At 41.3% G+C, this 22,119-nt stretch overlaps 1 non-coding gene across 1 annotated transcript; it reads right to left on the reverse strand.

Annotated features, from left to right (window-relative positions):
- Positions 1-16,144: 16,144 nt before the first annotated feature.
- Positions 16,145-16,238, reverse strand: trnai-uau (transfer RNA isoleucine (anticodon UAU)). Its single transcript has 2 exons — positions 16,201-16,238; positions 16,145-16,180 (listed from the first exon to the last, which is right to left on the reverse strand). It is a non-coding gene; the product is annotated as a tRNA-Ile (tRNA).
- Between the last annotated feature and the right edge of the window lie 5,881 nt (positions 16,239-22,119).

Consider the following 22,119-nt stretch of genomic DNA (forward strand, 5'->3'; position numbering starts at 1 on the left):
CAGGTGTGAATGTGTATTTTCAGAATAAATTTCTAAACCTAATCATTGGCTTGGTTTACTTGTTTCTACACCTATAAAATCTATTTTTGCTGTATAATAGACCTCTAACCATATACGTATAATAGACCTCTAATGTTATCCGTATAATAGACCTCTAACCATATACGTATAATAGACCTCTAAAGTTATCCATATAATAGACCTCTAAAGTTATCCGGAACTCCAACCATATATGTATAATAGTCCTCTAAATGTATCCGTATAATAGAACTCCAACCATTTATGTATAATGAACGTCTAAACATAGACGTATAATTGACGTATATTAGAATTTCATTCTAGACGAATTGTAGACCACATTTAGACGTCTAAGGTATGCGTTTAATAGACGTATATTATACGTCTTTTGCCCACTGGGCTATTTGTAGCTTTCTTTTGATCGCCTGTTTTATTAAAATGCCAGCCTCTTTTACAGTTATTTTAGATGTTTGGCAATGTGTAATATCCTCCCTCGCATCCTCAGTTAAAATATTTTAAAAGTACAATAAAATTACATTATATTGAACAGCACTAGGTTAACATTTAGAATTCAAATTAAGGTAAATATACAAAAATATTAAAATATAACTCTGGCGATCTGTCGTTTTTGCTTATCAAGTTCTCAGATAATTTTGCATTGTATTTTAAATTATTTTAGCTGAGGATGCAACGGGATTATAAGTGAATTCTCCCGCCACCCATTGGAACAAATTTCCGTGGGTGAATACTATCTGCTTGGAAGTTGCCCTTGTCGGTAATTATTGGAAATTCCCGGTAATGTTGACTCTACCGCAGTCTTTACCTCTGACCAACCCTCAATTGTTTACTACTGCAAATATCAAAATAGTTAAGGTTTTGCGGACAAATTATATATCTGTGGTGATGATGTTTACTATGGGAGGAAGTGCGTCCCTGGGTGGGCTCAAAACACCCACCTTTGGGCTAAGAGCCAAACACGCCAACCAAATGCACCACAGAAATGCTTTCACGCCGTTTTTTTTCCATTTACATACTTTTGGTGCACACAAAAATTCGCTCACATTTCATCTTTCGTAAGATATATGATTTAAAAAAGTTCCACAAAGGAAATTAATACATGTATTAAACCAAATCAAGCCCTCTGTGAGTGTCCCAAATGATCTGTTCTGTAAAACAAGACAGGAAGAAAGGTAACGCTAGAACTTGAACGCAGGACTTCCTCTTTATTAAACAGGTGCTTTAACCAGCTAAACCACGGCGCCGGCAGAGCGCTATTCTTACAGCCGCTTAGACACACCGCTCTGAGACATCTGCGTTCGGTGTGCGCTGAGCCTGCTCGCCGAGCAAGTTGCCTCCTTTTCATGCACTAGCAGCCCCGATACTAAGAGAGAGGATGAGAAATGGCTTTTATCTGGCACTTTTCATGTCCAAGGAGATCAATGTGCTTTCCGTGTACAACAGGGTGTCCTCTATACTCACCACTGAAGCACAGGACACGCCTGTTGGATTGACATCACTCAAGCAAAATAGTGAAATGGCAGGTGGAAGAGGAAAACGACCATCAAGAATGAAGAAAGATGATCTTGAGTGTGCCAACGCATGTCTGAAGAGACTGGCTTTCTTGACGAGGTGGCCGATTGGTTAAGGTGATGGACTGCTCATCCGTTGTGTTCTCCACATGTGGGTTTGAATCCTATCCTTGTCATCTAGAGCTTTTGACTTGTGATCCATTTCTAAGTCGGGTTTGTGCACTTTTGCTACTGTAGTAGAGCAGTAATATTTCTAGCGTTGGCCGAACATGGCTTACAGCAGTAGGGGACAGACAATAGTCTCTTAATATTTAGGTTATATTTATGTTTTGTACTGCTTTCACCTGATAGTAATAGTAGTCCTGATGATCGATTTAGGGACATGGTGCATCTTGAAAAATGTTCTTGTTAATTTCAATTTGGAAAAACTGCACTCACCAGAAGCTGAAACGGGTCGTGTTTACATAATGCACAAAGCAATAGCAACGTTTGGAGTTGAATCTTGCTATGAGTCCTTACCTGTTACAGGAGGCATTTTAGGACTTTTTTAGCTCAGACAGCTATCAATTCATCTAACATTTCTACTACATCATGATTAGCAACGTTATCTTTACCTAGCACTAAATGTAGCTTTAAATAAGAGTAAATTTTAAAATATATGTAAAAGTAAATGCTATTCCATATATTGTAACTTTGTGGTATTTATAATGTTTATCTGAGGATGCACGGGAAAGTATTATACATTGCAAAACATCCAAGACAAAGGTAAAAGAGGCTCATATTTTAATACAATTTTCGATCAAAAGAAAACCACACTCTGTATGATATCATGGTTAATATCCCAAGATATCGACGTTCAGTTGAAAGATTTGAAGAAACTCTCCAAGAAGCAACTGCAGTAGCAGAGTTTTGATTTGAACCGATGTTTACACCTCAATAATCCATTAGTCCTCAAAAGAAACAAAGAGGTGATTTGAGTGTCACCATGATCCTCTTCTCAATCCAAAAGAAAGGTTTTGTATGATCCTGATCCCACTAGAAAAAGAGTCAATTTCAGCCTGCACTGATATCCCTTCAAACGTTTTGTAAGATCTCTGGTAGAATATACAGTAGAATCCTGGTCCATTTCTTCTACTAAAAGAGACTATGGGAGTGAGTATTTGATGTCGAACTGGGATTTAAATAAACAGAAACACTACACTACATTGGGCTACGCGTATGACAAAACGTGTGGGTTTTGAGTTGACCTTTCCATAGCTCAGTTGCTAGAGTGTAAAACTGTTTCAAAAAGCAGCGGGAGATTGTTATGTCGCTGTTTTGAATCCGGCTCGAAGGATGGTGTTTTCTTGTTCCTTAATTAAAAAGTGAAAATATCGAATTTGTCTTTCACTTTTACGTTCACCGAAAGCTCAGCAAACAGAGAAGCAGAGGCTCCTGTTCTGATCTATCCTCACTTCTGATTGTCTTGCTTTGACCTTTAAAATGTACACTGTTGACCGTTCACTCTTCCTAACACAATTAAAGACCTGCGGAAAAGACTCGCTATCGGGAGTTTAGTTCAGTGGTAGCGTGCTCTATGAAGCGTCGTTTTCAATCGCCGGCGTCTCCACTCTGGATTCTTTTAAAACGCGATATCTTTCCTTCCTCTTGTGACTTCCCTCGTGTGTGAATTTCAGGGAGACACATAAACTCTTTGTCTGAAGAGACAAAAGAGACATTTTTTAAACCAGACAAATCGAAAGACGTAGTAATTATAAACACGTACAAAACACGTGAATCTAATTGAGACCATGTTGACCGGGGCGATGTATTACTAGTAGCGGCTCTGAGCTCACTGTAGTGCAGTTGAGTAAGAGGATAGTAGGGACAGTGGTGCAATGGATACCATGTCTGATTTTGGATCAGAAGTTTTTAGGTTCGATTCCTGCCTGGCTCATGAAGCTTTTAAACCACGCTACTCAACACTGTCACCTATTTTATGCGGTCCTACACAACCTTACTATCGACTGGATGAGTCTCCAGTTCATTCCGCCTGTTTCACCACCGTTATTGTTGGACCACAGCCACAGATTTGAGAAGACATACTGTTCAGAAAAACTGTCTTAAATAATCACGTTGAAAAAGGTGACTAAGTTTTTTTTTCTTTAATGTAACCTTACATTTGCCTATAAAGTTTACGCTTTTTTCTGTAGCCACAAATCTTCAATATTTCTGCTGTCTCCTGAGAAACACGATAGAGTTAAAAAACAGTATAGAGTTAAAACACAATAAATAATACCACAAATCTATTCAGTTAACACCCAGATGTGACAGAACGGATGTAAGACTTACACCCCCTTTAAATATGTATTTCCTTCATTTCAGTTCTCTTCCCTCCCCAAGATACCTGCAAATTCACTATCGCATATTAAAGGCTGTACATGCATTACCTGTAATACAGCTACTAATAAAGATATCCATTAAAGTTAATTATTAATAAATAATACTATTATTCATAAAGACATGTATTCATGAGATTCATCATGAATAGTTGTGGTGTCTGGAAAGCAACTGTAGTTAAATATAGAAAAAAGAGTTGTAGTTATTGAGGTAATTTCAGGTAGAATGTAAGAACTAAAGTTAACTAGTCCCACAGTAATGCGTGGGGTCCTATCAATAGAAAAAAAATATTTGTATCCTGAAAGTCCAACAACCACAAAAGGAGAAGTATTCTGGGAACATAGGTAAATCCCTGTAGTAGTTGAACAACTATAAAAACAAACAAAAAACTTGAAAACATAAAGAAAAAGAACATTAAAAACATATCTTGGAAATAACAAAAACACAGAATCTAACTGTGAGAGCTTTTCAAGTTTTTGGTACTGCATTGTGCTCCTCTCGTCTAAGAAGATATCTCGGTGATATCTTTTTAAGAAAATAAGAAAATAATTGCCCGGTGATATCGACTCAGGTACTCAGTTGTTACGTGCTGTAATTCGATACATGCAAAGCATATGTATTCCCTCCAATTATCAATAAGGTATTAAACATTACATGCCACTTTTTGTCTAGCTGATGTTCATGTTGGATCAGTGAGAAAGGCAAGCCTGGTTGTGCTTGAACCAGCACCTTACTTTAATTTTAGTCCCGACCTGACTACACTAAGCAATTGTACCACAGAGACTCCATTTACAGTTTTTGGGATAAAATAATCTGCATTTTTAAGCAAGATTGTATTTCAATTTTCACAAATTGTAAGTATTTCTTGAAAAAAGCTGTTTCAGAAAGAAACTGAGTAGACGGGAATAGTCCAGTCAGTAGAATATTGAACTTCTCATCTCAGGGTCCCTATTCAGGCGGCTGATTTTCTTGCAACTACTTATTCCATGCTGAAACGAGAAGGAAACACATTACAGCAGAGGAGCATTCTTTGGGTGTGATACAGAATAAACCTTTATTTGTTTCTTCCAAATTAATTTAAACCTCATCTCCAGCACCTAAACTCATCAGTTGCTTTCAGTAGCTAAAGACACAGACAATACTGCTCCAGGTGAGGTTCAAAACCACAACCTCAGCATGAGGGGGGGCTTTTCTTACAGATATATAACATCTCCAAAATAAAAACACACCAGGCTGTTAAGAGAAGCGATTCATATCACCTGCAGCCATATCACCCTGCAACTCACAACTGGCAACCCACTGAAGCTAAGCAGGTGTGAGCCTGGTCAGTACCTGGATGGGAGACCTCCTAGGAAAAACTAAGGTTCCTGCGGGAAGAGGTGCTAGTGGGGCCAGTGGGGGGTGCTCACCCTGTGGTCCATGTGGGTCCTAATGCCCCAGTATAGTGATGGGGACACTATACTGTAAACAGGCGCTGTCCTTCGGATGAGACGTAAAACCGAGGTCCTGACTCTCTGTGGTCATTAAAAATCCCAGGGCGCTTCTCGAAAAGAGTAGGGGTGTAACCCTGGTGTCCTGGCCAAATTTCCAATTGGCCCTTACCAATCATGGCCTCCTAATAATCCCCTTCTATGAATTGGCTACATTACTCTGCTCTCCTCCCCACTGATAGCTGATGTGTGGTGAGCGTTCTGGCGCACTATGGCTGCCGTCGCATCATCCAGGTGGATGCTGCACATTGGTGGTGGTGGAGGGGAGTCCCCATTACCTGTAAAGTGCTTTGAGTGGAGTGTCCAGAAAAGTGCTATATAAGTGTAAGCAATTATTATAATTAATTATTATTATTATAACAACAGGAGTAGGAGAATGACGAACCGAGGAATGAAATTCATTAAACAAAAAAAAATGTTTACTTCACAGACTAATGCGTTATAAAGCATACTCCTGTGGAGCAGAAAAGAAAGAGCACAAGTCACTGTAATAAGCGCTTTTAAGCGTTTTACATGTACAGATGCAGCCATTCAAAGTGAGCGGTACAGACACGTACCGCAGGTAAGATGACACGGGGTACCGCGGTGCGTGATTGGTTGACCGACAGGGGCACTCGTGGTACGTTGGTCTGTCGTAGAAAGACTTACTGTAAACGTCTTTACTGTGCCCATTGTAGAAATTGAATCTAGGGAAATCTTAGTAGCTGAGCATAAAAAGAATAGGAGCATACTGTAACGCGTGTGAAGGCCATAAACGATATTAATTTTGGAACGTAAACATACAGTATATAGCTGGTCTTGGTACTTTAAAGAAAAAAATACACACCAGTATTCCATTTCTTCCTAAACATTGTAAGCTTCGAAGTCTTTAACTAACGTGATACCGGAGTCAACAAGCATACTTTTAGAATTTGATTAAAAGGGAATATAATATGGAATCGCGTATCTCAAGAATTTAATAACGGTATGATTATATCCATGTACTGCGGCAGGGCTGTGTTGGGCTGTTGAGCCTGCCTGTTCACGTGAGCTGTCTTGTAGCCTACTGGTCTAGGTGCGTGACTACCAACTGGCCGGTTGTGTGTTCGAATCCAGTTGGTGCTGGACCTTTAAGTTTTATTTATTTATTTTTTAATCGCGTAACATAAACATATTACCGTATGCAAACTGTACTGTATACTGTATACAATATGTATATGTATATGTATATTTATGTATATGTATGTATGTATATGTATATGTATATTTAATCATTGCTTTTTCAAACTGACTCTTGCACTTATGCTCCTGCTGCTGCAGTTATTATGGTGAGGCTGTAACACAGGAGCTCTGCTATATTGAACAGGAAAGTTTAAATACAGCATAACTACTAATACTACTAATACTACTACAGCTATTACTACAACTACTCCTGCCACTGATACTACTGCTACCTACTGCTACCTACTATTACTATAAATACCTACTACTAATATTTTACTGCTCCTCCTACTACTACTGCTACTACTACCTATAAGAATAAGGAGGAGGAGCTGAGATTTGTCCTCACTCTGTTCAGACTGGGGGTGTATTAGTGTATAAGTATCAGTTCAGCTCCACTGTGCTGTTAGAGAGTCTCAGTCTCACAGTCAGCTCCACTCAGAGAGACACTGGGGCCACAGCTGGAGGGGCTGGAACATCTGTGTGGACTGGAGCTGCACAGGGACAGACTCAGGGTCTGAGGGACTCAACTGGAAGAGCTGCTGTCCACCAGGCTCAGTACAGAGGGGACAGTCACTGCTGGGCTTTTCTTTCTTTTTCATTTAAATTATTATGCTCTGTTTGCATCCACAGGACATCCAGTCCACCTTGTCTCTGTATTCCTGTGCTGACCTCACTTCCACAGTGGATGAAACAGTGATTTTAACTAGGAAACGTAGAACACGAGCAAAGAGTTCTCACTTAACAGAAGATTGCAATGTGAGTACTGTAATATAAAGCACCTGGAGATGCCAAGGATCAAACCCAGGACCTCACACATGCAAAGCATGCGCTCTACCACTGAGCTACATCCTCAACAGAAAAGTGAATCGCTTTCCTTTAGTTTCAAAGTCTTCAAAAAACTCGCAATGTAGGAGTCTCAATAGTAAGAGAACATAACTGTCGCGAGTGATTAGTATTCTTGCATATCCTGCCTTGTTTTTGCTTGCCTGGTACAGCCCCCCACGCCATGGTCTGATCACAAACAGATCGGGTGAGCTGTCAGTCCAGGTTGGAAGTAACGTTCGAAAGCACTAAAAATCTGACTTTGGAACGAGAAGACCATGTTTTTGTAAATGAGTAAACGATAAAATAATAATAAGACTATGTCAAGTTCAAGTTCAAATTCAAGTTTATTGTCATTATACTCATATACAGGTATATGGTATAACGAAATGCTATTTAGCTAGCTCTCGGACATAAGTAGTACAAAGAAAAAAACACAGAGACAGAGACAACAGCCGATGTGCAAACAACAACAGGCAGTGTGCAAAACAACAAAAAGGTAACAGGTTATGTGCAAAAACATGCATCAAAAGAATGAAATAAAGGGATAGAAATTATGGGGAGTGAGCTTTTGACATGTATGGTAGAGGTAGATTTTCAGTATGTACTGAGTACTGTATGTGTGTGAGTGTCTGATTGTGTGTATAAATGTGCGTGGTGCCTGTGAGTGTGTGCTGTGTCTATGAATGTGTGTCTGTGAGTTTGTATCTGTGAGTGTGTGTAATGTTTGTGTGAATGTGTGTGAGTGTGTGGTTGTGTGTCTGTCAGTATGTCATAATGTGTGTGAATGTGTGGGTGTATATCTGTCAGTGTGTGTGAATGTGTGTGTAGGTGGGCTTGGGCTCCAATGCTGTGTCTGACAGAAGTGACCCATCAACCGGTGTTGAGGTCCAGAGTCGCTTGCAAATTTCTAGAGCACTTTATAACTTTCTAGAGTCCAGACCAACGAACAGAAATCTGTGAGTGCTGTGTTTTTATCACTATTAGCGTATGTGGTGTCTGAGGGTGTGTGGGTGTTTGATGTGTGTGGGTGTGTGTCCATGAGTATGTGTAGTGTCTGTGTGTCTATGTGAGTATTAATGATGAAAGCACTACTGAATACTAGTATTAATGTGAGAATTATTGATGATAGAGCTACTTTTAATTTTAGTTTTAATGTTAGTATTCATGTTAATATTAGTGATAATCATAGTGTTAGTGTCAGAATATTAATACTCATTGTCATGTTAGTTCTTTGGATAGTATTACTGTTATTATTGGTATTATTAGTGTACTACTAAGTTTGTGTTATTGTTAGTAATAATGATACTGTAAGCCTTAATTGCAGTGTTACTGTTGTAATATTGGCCGTATTTGTGTGTTAGTTATAGTGTAACTGTAGGTAAGAGTGTAGGTAAGGCCCCGGCTGCCCTGTGGTGGCTCAGGGAGGACCTGTGGGTCGAACTGGAGGGGCTGCTCTAGGTTGAGGAGAGCCGGGTGCGGCCCAGGGCTCAGAATGCGATGTCTTCCATCCAGCTTGACTGCCTGGAGTTGTACGATGAGGTCCTGGCCAAGTTTGGATTGGAGGCAGCATATGTGGGATTAGTGAGTCACTGAAACCCCTCCCCTTGTCCAGCTTACACTGTGGTATCGGGGCGGTACAGGGGCTGGGGCGACTCTCCTGACCCCCTCAGCTTTCCAAGATACCTGCGCCACCCCACTCAACCTGGAAATCTCCCAGATCCAAGGGGAGAGAGACAGGAGCTGGGCTGGGACACCAGCCTGCTGTTATTTCAAGTGGGTGGCTGAAAAACACACCACTTACAGATCACCACTAGGGGGCATCATAGAGTGGGTGGTGAGACTCTTGGTCATCGATGGCAATAGCGGGGTGACACCTCATCTCTCTATTGGCTCTATTAACAGTGGGGTGACCCCCCCTCCCCCTCTCTTTTGGCTTTAGAGATATCACAGTTCCACCCCTAGGTTGCATCTCCTGTCTGGCGCTGTGGAGATATGATGATGATGATTCACTGTCTTAGTTCTCTCTCTCTGGTACAGGAGTTGGTACTGAGTTAGTGAAGTTTAACAGAGGATATGATAAGAAATTTTACCAAATCCCAAAATTAAAACAGTGAAGACAACAGACAACACAAGCTCATATAATGGAGGTTTGGTTTGACGACTGCAGACATGGTCAGGACATCTTGCCTGATTCTCTCTCCCCATTTTCCTAGGATTTTCCCTTCCAGGGCACAGGAATCATGAAGCAGGACAACTAAGAAGAGGTGGTGGAGACACTGAAGTCCTACTTTGAAAACACGAAGGTCAGGTGTGAGTTATCCGAGGTGAACAAGTGCTTCCACCAGGCTGCAGCCAACATTGACGTTGACCTCATCCTGCAGAATTACCTGGGAGTCCCTGTAGCTGAGGTCTGTGAATAGCAGGTTTATTTTTTCTCTTTGTAGTAGTCTTAGGACAGTTTGACCTGTTGTGTGACTCGGCAGGAACAGAAAGGTCTTCTGTGTGTCTTCAGTCTCCACAGCCCAGGAGACGCACGATCCAGGTGGGCGAGGCTGTTGAAGAAAACAAGCTGTCCATCCCTCCCTCTCCTGGATCTTGGCGCCCCTGGGCCCTCCCTCTTCGATCACCTGTGACCCCGCTGAGCTCAGAGAAACCCCTGTTGACTGCGCCATGCTGCCCCCATTAAGTTCCCTCCTCTAAGGAGTGTCAGAGCTCCTGAGCTTCCGGGACAGGTGAGAAGCGAACAGAACCTCTGTCCTTGTGTGGAGTTACCTGTATAGACTCACCTGTATGGACTCTAATTGGACACACTGTACAGACTCACCTGTACAGACTCTTGTAGGACACACTGTATAGACTGTATAGACTGTACAGGCTTTTATTAGGACTCACTATATAAACAGACCTGTTTAGACTCTTATTAAACACACTGTATAGACTCACCCCTGTACAAACACTTAAAAAAACTGTACAGACACACTTGTCCAGGATCTTACAGGACAAACTGTGCAGACTCACCTGGTGAAACTCAGTACATGTGGACCTTATAGTGCGTACAGAATTAGAAGTGAAGGGTGTCTCCATTACCAAGGTCTGCTGTGTGTCTTCAGCCTCCACAGCCCATTATCCAGGTGGACGAGGCTTTCAAAGAGAACCAGCTGTCCACCCCTTCCTTTCCTGGACCTCGGTGCCCCTGGGCCCTCCCTCTACACTCACCTGTGACGCCGCTGAGCTCATTAAACTCCCTGCCGACTGCTCCATGCTGCCCCCTCTGTCCTTGTGTAGAGTCAACTGTGCAGACTCTTATTACAGTCACAATGCATGTACTGAGGGTATATTAAGACTAAGAAGAACTGACCCCAACAGCAAAGACCTGTGTCTGTCTTCAGTGTCCAAGTGCAAAGAGTCCAAGTCAGCCCTGAAAAAGATGAAGAGGACAACATGTCCACCTCTTCTAATCCTGACACTGACCTGCCCCAGGTCACTGCCCCACTGTCCAGCCAGCTGCCTGTCCCCAGACCCCTCCCTCGCCTCCCTCCCATCACCTCCCAGGAGAAGACTGAGGTGAAGAAGACTAAGAAAAAGAGGAAGAAGAGGCAGAGGAATCAGGAGAGTCAGGAAGGTCCAGGTCCTGAAGACAGGCCTCCAGAGTTGCTGAAAGTCAGAACACAGGTGCTGAGACACCTAGAGGACCCTGTAGCTCCTGTGATTCTAGGAGAGTTGAGGAGTGAACCTTTACTGTAGTGTCCAGTCAGTGTGTCTGTATTAACCCCTCTCTCTCAGTGCAGTGTTAATGTACTGGAGTGTCCAGTCAGTGTGTCTATATTAACTCCTCTCTCTCAAAGCAGGTCAGCTCCTCCCATTCCTTCAGCAAGATGCTGTGCTGTTCCGGGGTCAATGAGGATAAGAGCAACACTACAGAGCTGAAGAGATGGAAGGAGCCGCAAGGGGGCAAGAGGACAACGGAACCAGTGGAGAAAGTCAGGAGTGTCCGTGTCGGGAGGCACCGGTCCCTGAACACCCAGGAGCAGGATGAGGAGAGGAGGCGGAAGCAGGAAGGGTGGTTGATGGATCGGAGACAGGAGGTGCAGAAGGAGAAGGAAAGGAGGAAGCTGGAGGAGGAGAGGATGAAGGTGGAGGAGAAGAGGAGGAAGGTGTTTGAGAAACAGGAGAGAAGATGGGAGAAGGAGGGAGAGAACTGGAAGCAGATGCTGGAGAAGGAGAAGAGGAGATGGGAGAAGGAGGAGGAGCAGAGGAGAAAGACTGAGGAGAAGCAGGAGAGGAGATGCACCAAGGCAGCAGATGCAATTAGGAGGACCGTGAACAAGGAGGAGCGGAGACGTGCCCAGGAGGCGGAGGAGAACAGGAGGGAGCAGCAGAAGCAGGAGGTGAGATGGGAGAAGAAGGAGCAGAAGAGGTGGAAGGCCTACGCTCGGGGGCTGGAGAAACGCCTGGAGCAGGAGGAGGAGAGGAGGCAGAAGGAGAAGGAGGAATGGAGGCGAGCTCAGGAGGAGAAGAGGAGGAATCAGCTGTAGGAGGAGAATAAGAAACAAGCAAAGGAGGAAAAGGAGAGAAGGAGATTTTGGGAAGAGGAGGAGAGGCAACAAGCAAAGGAGAAGAAGGAGAGGAGGAAACTGTTGGAGACGCAGGAGAAGAAGCAAGCAAAAGAGGAGAAGGAGAGGAGGAGAGTTTGTGAAAAGGAGGTAAAGAAACAGATGAAGAAGGAGGAGAGTTTTGGAGAAGCAACAATTGAAGGAGAAGATGGAGAGGAGGAGAGTTTTGGTAAAAGAGTGTGCCCCAGAGTCCAGACGCTGTCAGGTGAGTTATTATACAGTGCCTTGCGAAAGTATTAGTAAAAAAAGTTTCCAAAATCCAATAGATTTCGTTCCACTTCACAATTGTGTCCCACTTGTTGGTGATTCTTCACATAAAATAAAAAATTTATATCTTTATGTTTGAAGCCTGAAATGTGGCAAAAGGTTGAAAAGTTCAAGGGGGACGAATACTTTCGCAAGGCACTGTATATAAGATGCAGGAGTACACCCTGTACCAACCTGGACTAACCTTTGTCATTAGAGATTAGTTTCAACCTTATTTCACACCAGCAAATAAATACTGACTGGGAGAGAAGAAGTATCTGACAGGCCAATCTGTGTCAGAGCCATTACTGACCTGCTCGTCTGTTCACAGGGAGACTCCTCTCTGATGAGACGCCCTCTGGATATAGAGATGCAGGGGACAGTGAGGGAGACGCCACTTCAGGTAAAGGGGACTACAGACAGGGGACTCAGTGTGGGTGAGGTAGTTCAGGGATGGGATTCACACTGACACTGTGACTTGAGTCCACTTCACTCCACTGTTTCCACACTGACACTGTGACCTGAGTCCACTTCACTCCACACTCTCCTCAATGTCTGTATCTGCAGCTTGTGTTTTACAAAAGGGAGGCTTGAACATACGATTTCTTTCTTCTTTCTACAATTTGATGTTTCAGAAATAAGAAATGAAACCATTCATTGATGTAAATTCTGAATGTAACACTTTTGATGGGAACAATTTTTTATTAATTTTATTGAAGTTTTTTTGCAAGAAACATTCTAGAATCATTTTATGTGCTTATAATGTCTAATTTATTATATTAAAACTATCAATTAAAAATGAAGGAGCTCTTGGCAACTCACAATGAAAATATCAACCCCAATGGAAAGGGAAACTTAAATAATTGTTATCAATATGTATACATTGGACCACACAAAGGAGAAAAGCCACTGTGGACAAATCCAGACACAACATGAGACATCCTGACTGTTATTTACATTTCCCTACAAATCAAGAGAAATTAAGGGTCCTTGTCCTGCAAGAAGGGACGGCTCGTTGAAATATACAGCATCGCTACCTCACTTAGAACTGCAGAAATGTTATAGCTACAGATTGTTACAGGCGTTTGGGTTCAAATGACAGGAAAGATGAAAGTTCAAACAATTCACACTTTGACAGGTGTGACAAAATGACATTAGAAAACTTATGATCATGAAATTCACTTCCTAAAATGATATCACAATGTTTTTGGACTGTGGGAAGAAACTGCAGCACCTGGCGGAAACCTATAAAATAAGTATACTTCCAAAACAGCAGCATATAGTGTAAATCAATATTTTATAAACTTTCAGTCTGGATCTTTAAAAATTCATATAATTTTTTGTCAGCTGAAAATGTTAGGCTGCCTGCTTTTAGGGGGGAAAATAATTTTTCAAATTTACATGTAGATATTAAAATAACATATTTTCACATATAAATACAATTATAATAAAATATACAAAAAAGACTTATTTTCTTACTAATACTGATACAGTATTGTACAAAATGGTATGATCTGAAGAATCACCAGAGCACAATGTATCAATTTGGGTGACACTAACAGAAGAGGGACACATCATGTAAATTCACAAGGTTTATTTTCAACAAAAATGTGCTTGAAAATAATTTGACAAGGAGGAAAATTTTCATGTATGGATACCAGTATTTCCCCAGTAGGTTTAAATGCAGCAGGGAATAGTATAACAGAAGGTCAGTGTCACTTGATATTGCATCACAGAGGCTGATCTCTTCTTCATCATATCCACCACTTCCAGAAAGCCAGTACACATAATTGTGAGGGTTTAAATTCAGAGGGAAAAATAATTCTCGAAATTAAATTTTATGCTGAACAGAGAGTCTCACGCGTATGTGTAGCTCAGTTGGATCGATTGTCGTTCTAATAACTCCACGGTTGTGGGTTTGATCCCTTACAGGCCAGGAGATCTCCTTATCTTTTGCCAAAACCATTTGACCTTTCAGTCCATGGTGAAATATATTGTGTTGAAAAGATGCCACAAACTGTAGACAAATGCTAGTGCTTCAAGTGAAGAGGAAAGCATTCAAAGATTAATGAGTTTCTTATGTGGAGCGAAGATAAAGTGTCACAATTTGCATATGTGAGGCTTCCAAATCGGTCTGTAAAGACGCTCAAATCCAGCCTGTTAAGTAAAAAATATTTTAGCTGGGGATCCTCAAATCAGGCGTGTAGAAAACAGCACCGTTAAACACCATCAGGAGTGCAGAACATGTGATAAAAGTGTTCTTTAAACAAAAAGTGAAAATAGTGAATTTGTCTTTCACTTAGACATTCATCGAAAGCTCAGTAAACGATAAAGCGTGTTTACTGAGCGAGAGACTTGTGTTCTGAATTCTCATCAGATTAACTGGTAATACAGCTACTAATAAAGGTTTACATTAATCTTAATTATTCATAAATTACACTACGTGAGTGGTGAATACTGTATGTTCGTTACTTTGTGACCATATTATTTCCACTACATTCAGAACAGTTCAAAAGCGATCAACTTTTCCACTACTGAGCTACTTAAACCCTGTGAAGAGGTGGTTTAAGTTAGTCTCCTACATCAGTAAGATCTTATGGGCAGCAGATGTTATTTTAGGTTTGTTGCAATTGAGAACAGGTTTAGTACAGAGCTGCTGACAAATTTCAGCAGCCAGGTTCGTGTTACTAGTTCGGTAATAGGGACCGAACTAGTGAGTGAACCCACTTGCAGGAGCGAACAAAGCCAAGTCGTAAACCGAAAGCAAACCGTAATCGTAGGAACAAGCCGAGAGTCCAGGGGGAGCAAGATATCCGAAAGGGAACGTGTACCGAAACCGAAGTGTGATCCGAAGTCGTAGTCCATAGAGCAATCCGAGAACCCAGAGGTAGCCAGTAATCCTAGACAGAGCGAAAGTACCAATCCAAGCCGAGATCCGAAAAGCCGAAGTCCAAAGGGAAAAACCGTAAGCCGAAATCCAAGACAAACACAGAGTAGAGGAAGCGCAACCAGGAAGCTCGATAGGGAAAACCAATACTGAGCAACGAGGTAGGGAAGGACAGGTGTTTAAGTAGGATGAGACGGGGGTGTGGTGGTGAATGGGAAAACTGATAGGTGAACTGATGGATAGGGGCTACACCTACTTCTGCCTCCTCCGTTGTCGAGAGGCAGGGATCGTAACAGTTCGTAGCAATGACCCATTGTAGGGTCATTGCCAATCAGCCACAAGAAAAAAAAAACATCATTTGTGCCTAGTCCCACAGTAATGCGTGGGGTCCTATCAATAGAAAAAAAAATACTTGTAACCCAAAAACACAACAACCACAATGCGAGAAGCCTTCCGGGAACCTCGGTAAATCACTGTAGTAGTCTAACGACTACAGAAAATAAAATTAAAAAATTACTTAAGGGAAAACAAAAAGAACATTAAAAACAAATCTGGGAAACAACAAAAACGCAAAATCTAATGTGAGAGCTTTTTCAAGTCTTTGGTACCCCATACTTTGGCTTCCTTAGTCCCAGTAGACCTCTCCTCTATCTATCTGTGTACAGATCAGCTGGGGGGTCCACAGCTGATGGGAATTTAAGTAGTGACGTGCGTCAGCTGCAAAGGAAAAAATACAGGTTTATTCCATGCTGAAAGGAGAAGGTAACAACGTGGACCCTTCTTCGGGTGTGACGTGGAATAAACCTTTATCTGTTCCTTTGATGTTAATTTAGACCGGATCTCCAGCAAATACCTAACAGGCTACTATCCCGTTAGATAAGGTGTTAAGGACGACCTATAAGTAGCAGTATCTAAAGTGGACAGTTGCTTTCAGTAGCTAAAGACAGACTACACTGCTCCAGGTGAGGCTCGAGCTCACAACCTCGGCATGACTCCGCTGTGTCCTGCTGTATAAGTACCGCGCGCTGACCGATTGCGCCACTGGAGCCACGTAGACTACTTTCCCTTCACACACTGACGTTGCACAAACACAGGGTGAAAACGATTTCGGCATGTTTTCCGTCTCTCCGTGGGAAAAAGGGACAGTAAAAGAGCGAGGAAACTACAAGGGAAGAAAATGAAAAAATAGTGCTCACTGCAAAAGAGGGAGGAGAGAGATGGTCAGACACGTAAATCAGCCCGGCAGATTTACACTACAAATTTGTCATTTGTAGTGACATTTATGAGTCTTCATGTGTCTGAAACTGTCCAGTTTGTATTTTTGTTTCAAAAATCTAGTAAACTTGAATAAAACAAGAAGGCACACACTGCACATTTGCGGAACATCACGTCCGATGTTTACAGTGACATCAGAGATTGAAAACGAAGTCGTTATTTATTAAAAGTTCAAGGAAACCTGAATATTGTAACGCTTACGGCCGACAGGCACTGTGTAAGAGCCGGCGTACCAGAGCAGGTGATGTCACCGCCCTTCCCTGTGATAGCAGGACTACAGCTACTGGGCTGTAGAGAGATCTCTCTTTAGCTCACGGGGCTGGGTCGCTGCAGAGAGACGCGGGAGTCCCGGGTTCAAGCCTCCAGTCGGGATGGGGCCGACCAGATGCGGCAAGGGCGCCTGCCTGAGCCCCCGTTGCGTTACAAATATGTTTGCTAGAAATATTTCAGAATCACAGTGAAATGTAGTACGATTGCTGCAGAGATCTGCAGTCTGCAATTAGAATACGGTTTGCGCGTTTCTAAAACTGCAGATACATTTCGGAATGCGTCTTCCTGTAAAAATAAAATATCTATTTTATTTGACTGGCGCTATAAGCAGAGTCTGAAGCCAGCTCCACAGAAGAACTATATTCAGTGGGCCAAAAAAGTGAGTATTTCACTAAGTGAACAATTACTGTACATCATAATCATATTTGTTTTACTTCTCCTGCCATTGAAATTTGTGCACAAAGATTTTTTTTTATTGATTTTCAAAATGTATTAGCCTTGATGGGAAAGGAAATTAAACTGTGGGCGCGGTGGCCAAGTGGTAAGGTGGTGGTCTCGTAAACCGAAGAGCGTGGGGTTCAAACCCCGTCTGTGCCTGGTTTGCTTACCATGACTTACCTTTATCTAAATCGTCAATAGAAATCTCTGAAATAATAAGAAAAGAACTGTCAGTAGTAGTTAATAATCCTTCGACAAAGCAACGGGCGCATTCACTGCTTGTCAGGATAGCTGAGTGATCTTAGGTGCCAGCCTCAAGAACTCAATCGTGTATAGTGACAGTTGTTATTCACAACCCAAATTACACATCTTAATGAACATGAAGGGAAATCTATGAAAGCCTGTTTCCGCCAGGGAGTTAAAAAAACGCGCTATGGTATCTCAGAATTCCGATTTACTAAGTCAGAATTCCGACTTTATGTCTCACATTTGCGACTTCGAAATAGCCCATATTTCATTGTCTGTCCTTCTGTTATTGTAACGGATTCGGGTTCTAGGGCTTGTGCCCTCGCCGCTCCCACCGTAGTTCGTGCCTCACTGCATTGGCTCGAACCCAGGTCTTGCCAGCTGAGCTAAAGAAGACCTTTTTTAAGTAAAAAAAGACATACAATGAGATACCATAGCGCGTTTTTTTTTTACTCCCTGGCGGAAACGGGCTTCCATAGATTTCCCTTCATGTTCATTAAGATGTGTAATTTGTATGTTGCTTATATAAGAACAGTTTCTTCAAAAGTTCTGTCAATTAACAGTGGAGACCTAGCCGATGTATGTTTTCATGAAAACTCTCTTTAAGGCGATTACAAGTATCTTGAGCAAATCTGCGTCATATTTAAAAAAAAAAGTTTAGCTCAAGATGCAACAGGAGTATAAATGAATTCTCCCGCCCTACATTCCAAGATATGGAATCTTATTTTTCTTGAAGTTTCTGATGTTGGTCGTTATTGGAAATTGCCCGGTGATATCGACTCAGGTAGTCAGTTGTTACGTGTAGTAATTCGATACATGCAAAGCATTTGTATTCCCTCAAATTATTAATAAGGTCAATAATGTATTAAACATTACATCCCACTTTTTCTCCAGATGATGTTCACGATGGAACAGTGAGAAAGGCGTGCCTAGATGTGCTTGAACCAGCACCTTACTATAATTTTAGTCCCGACCTGACCGCACTGAGCAATGGTACAACAGAGACTCCAACGGTTCGGTTTTCTCCATTTACAGTTTTTGGGTAAAAAACAATTTGAACTTTTAAGCAAGTATTTTATTTCACATTTTGCAAAGTGTAAGTTTTTCTTATAAAACGTTGTTTCAGAAAGAAACTGAGTTGACGGGAATAGCCCTGTCAGTAGAATATTGAACGTTTCATCTCAGCTAGTTCTTCTGTGGAACAGGCTTCAGAACTCTACGTACAACGCCTTTGATGTCATTTTATTTTTACAGCAGACGCATCCGGAAAGTTTTTTTTTTTTTACTTTTTATTTGAACAACAAAATAGATTCAATATAAACAAGAGCACTTATAACATCAGTAGAATCGTCAGGGGTACATAAAATAATACAATTACACTTTCTGAAAACGATTAAACTAGGTAAATGAAGATAAGGTCCGCACAGCTCTCTTGCAAAGTCTCTTGCAAAGGTATTTGGGTTTGCTTGAACCTTTAATAAAAAAGTGATCTAAGACTTCCTACCTCCCAGTCTATAATCTCACTGTAACTAAACTAGGATGTGATGTTTCGCAGATGTGCAGTGTGCCTTTACGCTTGGCATGTTCAAGACTATTCGTTGCGTGAGCTCCTCACTGCGTGTCCTGTACTGTATTGTGATTTCGTTGAGATTATCTACGAGGAGTGCAGCGACTAGAACGCCTTGAACTTTTTTTTCGGTATATAAAAGAAAACGCTAAAGCACATACAAAGTAACTAACATTTCCTATATGTAGGTTTTCTGATTATGTCTCTACTTATCTTTCCACTTAAATTCCTTAGTGACAGGCGAATTCTTTCCGATATTTGTTTTTATTAAAAAAAAGTAAATTTATCATAACCTATATGATTTCTTACCAGCGTGGAGCTCGAATTCACAACCCCGAGATTAAGTGCTTGGTACTAGTTGTGCCACAGAAAAAATGAAATCTCTTATTTATATTAAATACTGCGGCTCCTGACCTTTTCTTCTCGTCAGAGAAGAGGTCGGTCTGATCTCCAGATTATCAACTATAAGATCAGACCGTGCTCCTTTGTAAAGCAGTGTTGGTTCACATTGCTTATATGGGGCAACACATCATCTCGATGATCGTTCGCTGTACACGCATGCCCCCCCTTCACTGAAATAACATAGACGAAGGAAACTCTCTTGTCTTGGGCTGCTGTCACCCGGATTCAAAGCGCAGGTATTGCGCTCACAGCACAAAGACCACTATACCATCGCGGCGAGCTGGGACAGACTATCGTTAATTTAATTCAAATGCTCACAGTGTCTTTAATCTGATGGATTCATATATCGTGCTCATGAGAAAGTCACAAACCTGTCATCTACACACTGTTCCCAGATAGGTGATTCCAGATTCTACAGCTCTCTAGGAATATTGGAATTCAGGCTACAGAAATGGAGAAAATCTCTTCAAAATGTGGAAATATATTCCCGAGACGAGTCCTTTCTCAAAGGTCAACTCTGTTTGCAAATCACCCCTCCCCACACCGCGCAGTGTAGCGGTTATAACCTTCTATTAACACACCAAAGGGCTTCAGTGAGATAGCGGGCAGAAACAAAGCGATCTCTTTCATTTATACGTTTTGCACGCCTGACGGGGTTTTACGGTGCTTTTTTCTACACTGAACTGATCATTTGGACATCGTAAGGCAAGAGAGACACATTTCTATGTAATCAGGAAACCAGCAATCCTAAGCCTTAGCCCGTTAGTGCCACAGAGAAAAAAAAAAACGTTTCAACGAGATAAAATTGCAGGATTAACACATTTTTTTCTTTTTCGTAGAGCTTGTGTTTTGTTTGATTTAGCAAATTGTATACACTTTATTTCTGACACATGACTAGAGTATATTTAATACAAGAGCGCTGAACAACAATTTTCATCTACCGTATTGCAATGTTTTTTTTTAAAAAAAGCAAGTTAAATGGATATATAGTAAATGTTTTTTTTTCATATAATAGTGTTTATGGTCTGAAAAATGTCATTCATTATTTAACGGACATTTGGTACAATAAAAAAAAATTCTCATTCACGAATGTTAATATTTTTTACAATAACGTGTTCTATTGTGATCTTGCGCCCCGTGCAGCAATATCAACAGACAGTTTAATGGTCTGTCGTCCTTTTCTGGGTTTTATTCTGACTTCAGATGCACCAGATGTATTTTTAAAATACGTATATAACAATTCTGGTGCAGCGAGGCATTCTGATTAATTCAGATTCACGTGTGTTATAGTTATCATATAATGTTTTTGTATCCACGCAAAACCTCGCATTAAAGTGAAGTTGATAAACTTTGCTTGTGACATATTTAACAAGGCACAGTGCCGAACTATTAAAATACATCAGAAAAGTACCCGAACTCATCTAATTTATGTATTTGAAACGAACGGATGGGAGACTTTAATATGAAATTCAATTTTAGGAGTTTTCGGAAGCCAGGACCCAGATACGCTCGTACAGTGAGGGAGGAGTGCTTGACTTCCTGCTTTCAGCTCGTGCATTGTTTCTACTTGTGACCACCAACAAAGAGAGCTTTACCGGTTCACAGAAACGTCCCAGGAGTTTTCTGGGTTAAGATGGAAGAATAAATGTAATAAATGGAGATGTTATTGCCGCTGGTGAGTATGAAGGCGGTTTAGCGAGGCGGTGGCGCGTGGAGGGAGGAGACGCGCATTCCGCACGGGCTGCGCAGAGCAATGAGTCACACCTGCTGCGCGCTGAGTCCTGTCCTATATAACCGCTGAGCCCGGACACACACAGCCTTTCCAGCCAGTGCTGGAGATTTTTTTTAAAATAATACTTCAGAAGGTGCAGAAACTGACTCTTTTGCTCAGTTGAGACTATAGGAATATGTGTTTCTTTTCAGGCTGTCAGGAATAGCGCTTATTATATTTTTTTTTCTCAGATTAAACAGTATAATTGGGCTGAATTTCAGTTAAACGCCTAGTTTAGAAAGATCAAGAATGAGTTAGGGAAGACAGAGGTGGAGACTAATGGAAGTTATGAAAGCCATAAATGGGTTGTATCTGCTTGAGCTTGATTTAGACCTTAGTAGTGCAAAGTCTAGGGGTTAATTGCAACAAACTGAAAGTGAAGTACTAACAGGCGTTCAACCCGTGTTTAGTACGCAGCTGTGGTCTGAAGTTGTGCTCCACCTTAAGTCCAATTGCAACGAACTTTGCTGCTGTGCTTAGACCACAGCACTGTACTAAACCTTTTCTCCGTTACAACGAACACAAATTAAGTTGTTGCCCGCTAGAAGTGACTAAACTAGTGAATTATTTTAAACCACCTCTTAATATGGCTTGAGCAACTTAGTACCATACTTGGTGTAACGAAGAATCGCATTAGAAGGCTCCAGAATATAGTGGAAATAATATCGTTACCACGTACTGAATTTATGCATCCGTCGCTTGGAAACATTGTAATATTTAATTAAAATTGCTTAACACTCAAACCACATTTATTCATAATGAAGTTGATTTAATGTGGGTATTTATGAAAGTGACATTTACTTATTATGTTGAATGTTAATCATTACTAGTAGCTGTGAAGTTTAAGGTGCTAGGGAGTGAAGAGAACAGAACCTAAGCTATTATTTATAAAAATGCAGCATGAGCCTTTTAATTGTTCTATAAAATTGAGGAGTCAACTGGATAGATTTTGTTAAATAT

Source organism: Lepisosteus platostomus, chromosome 5 (genome assembly GCF_059453375.1).
Source record: "Lepisosteus platostomus isolate fLepPlt1 chromosome 5, fLepPlt1.hap1, whole genome shotgun sequence".
NCBI lineage: Eukaryota > Metazoa > Chordata > Actinopteri > Semionotiformes > Lepisosteidae > Lepisosteus > Lepisosteus platostomus.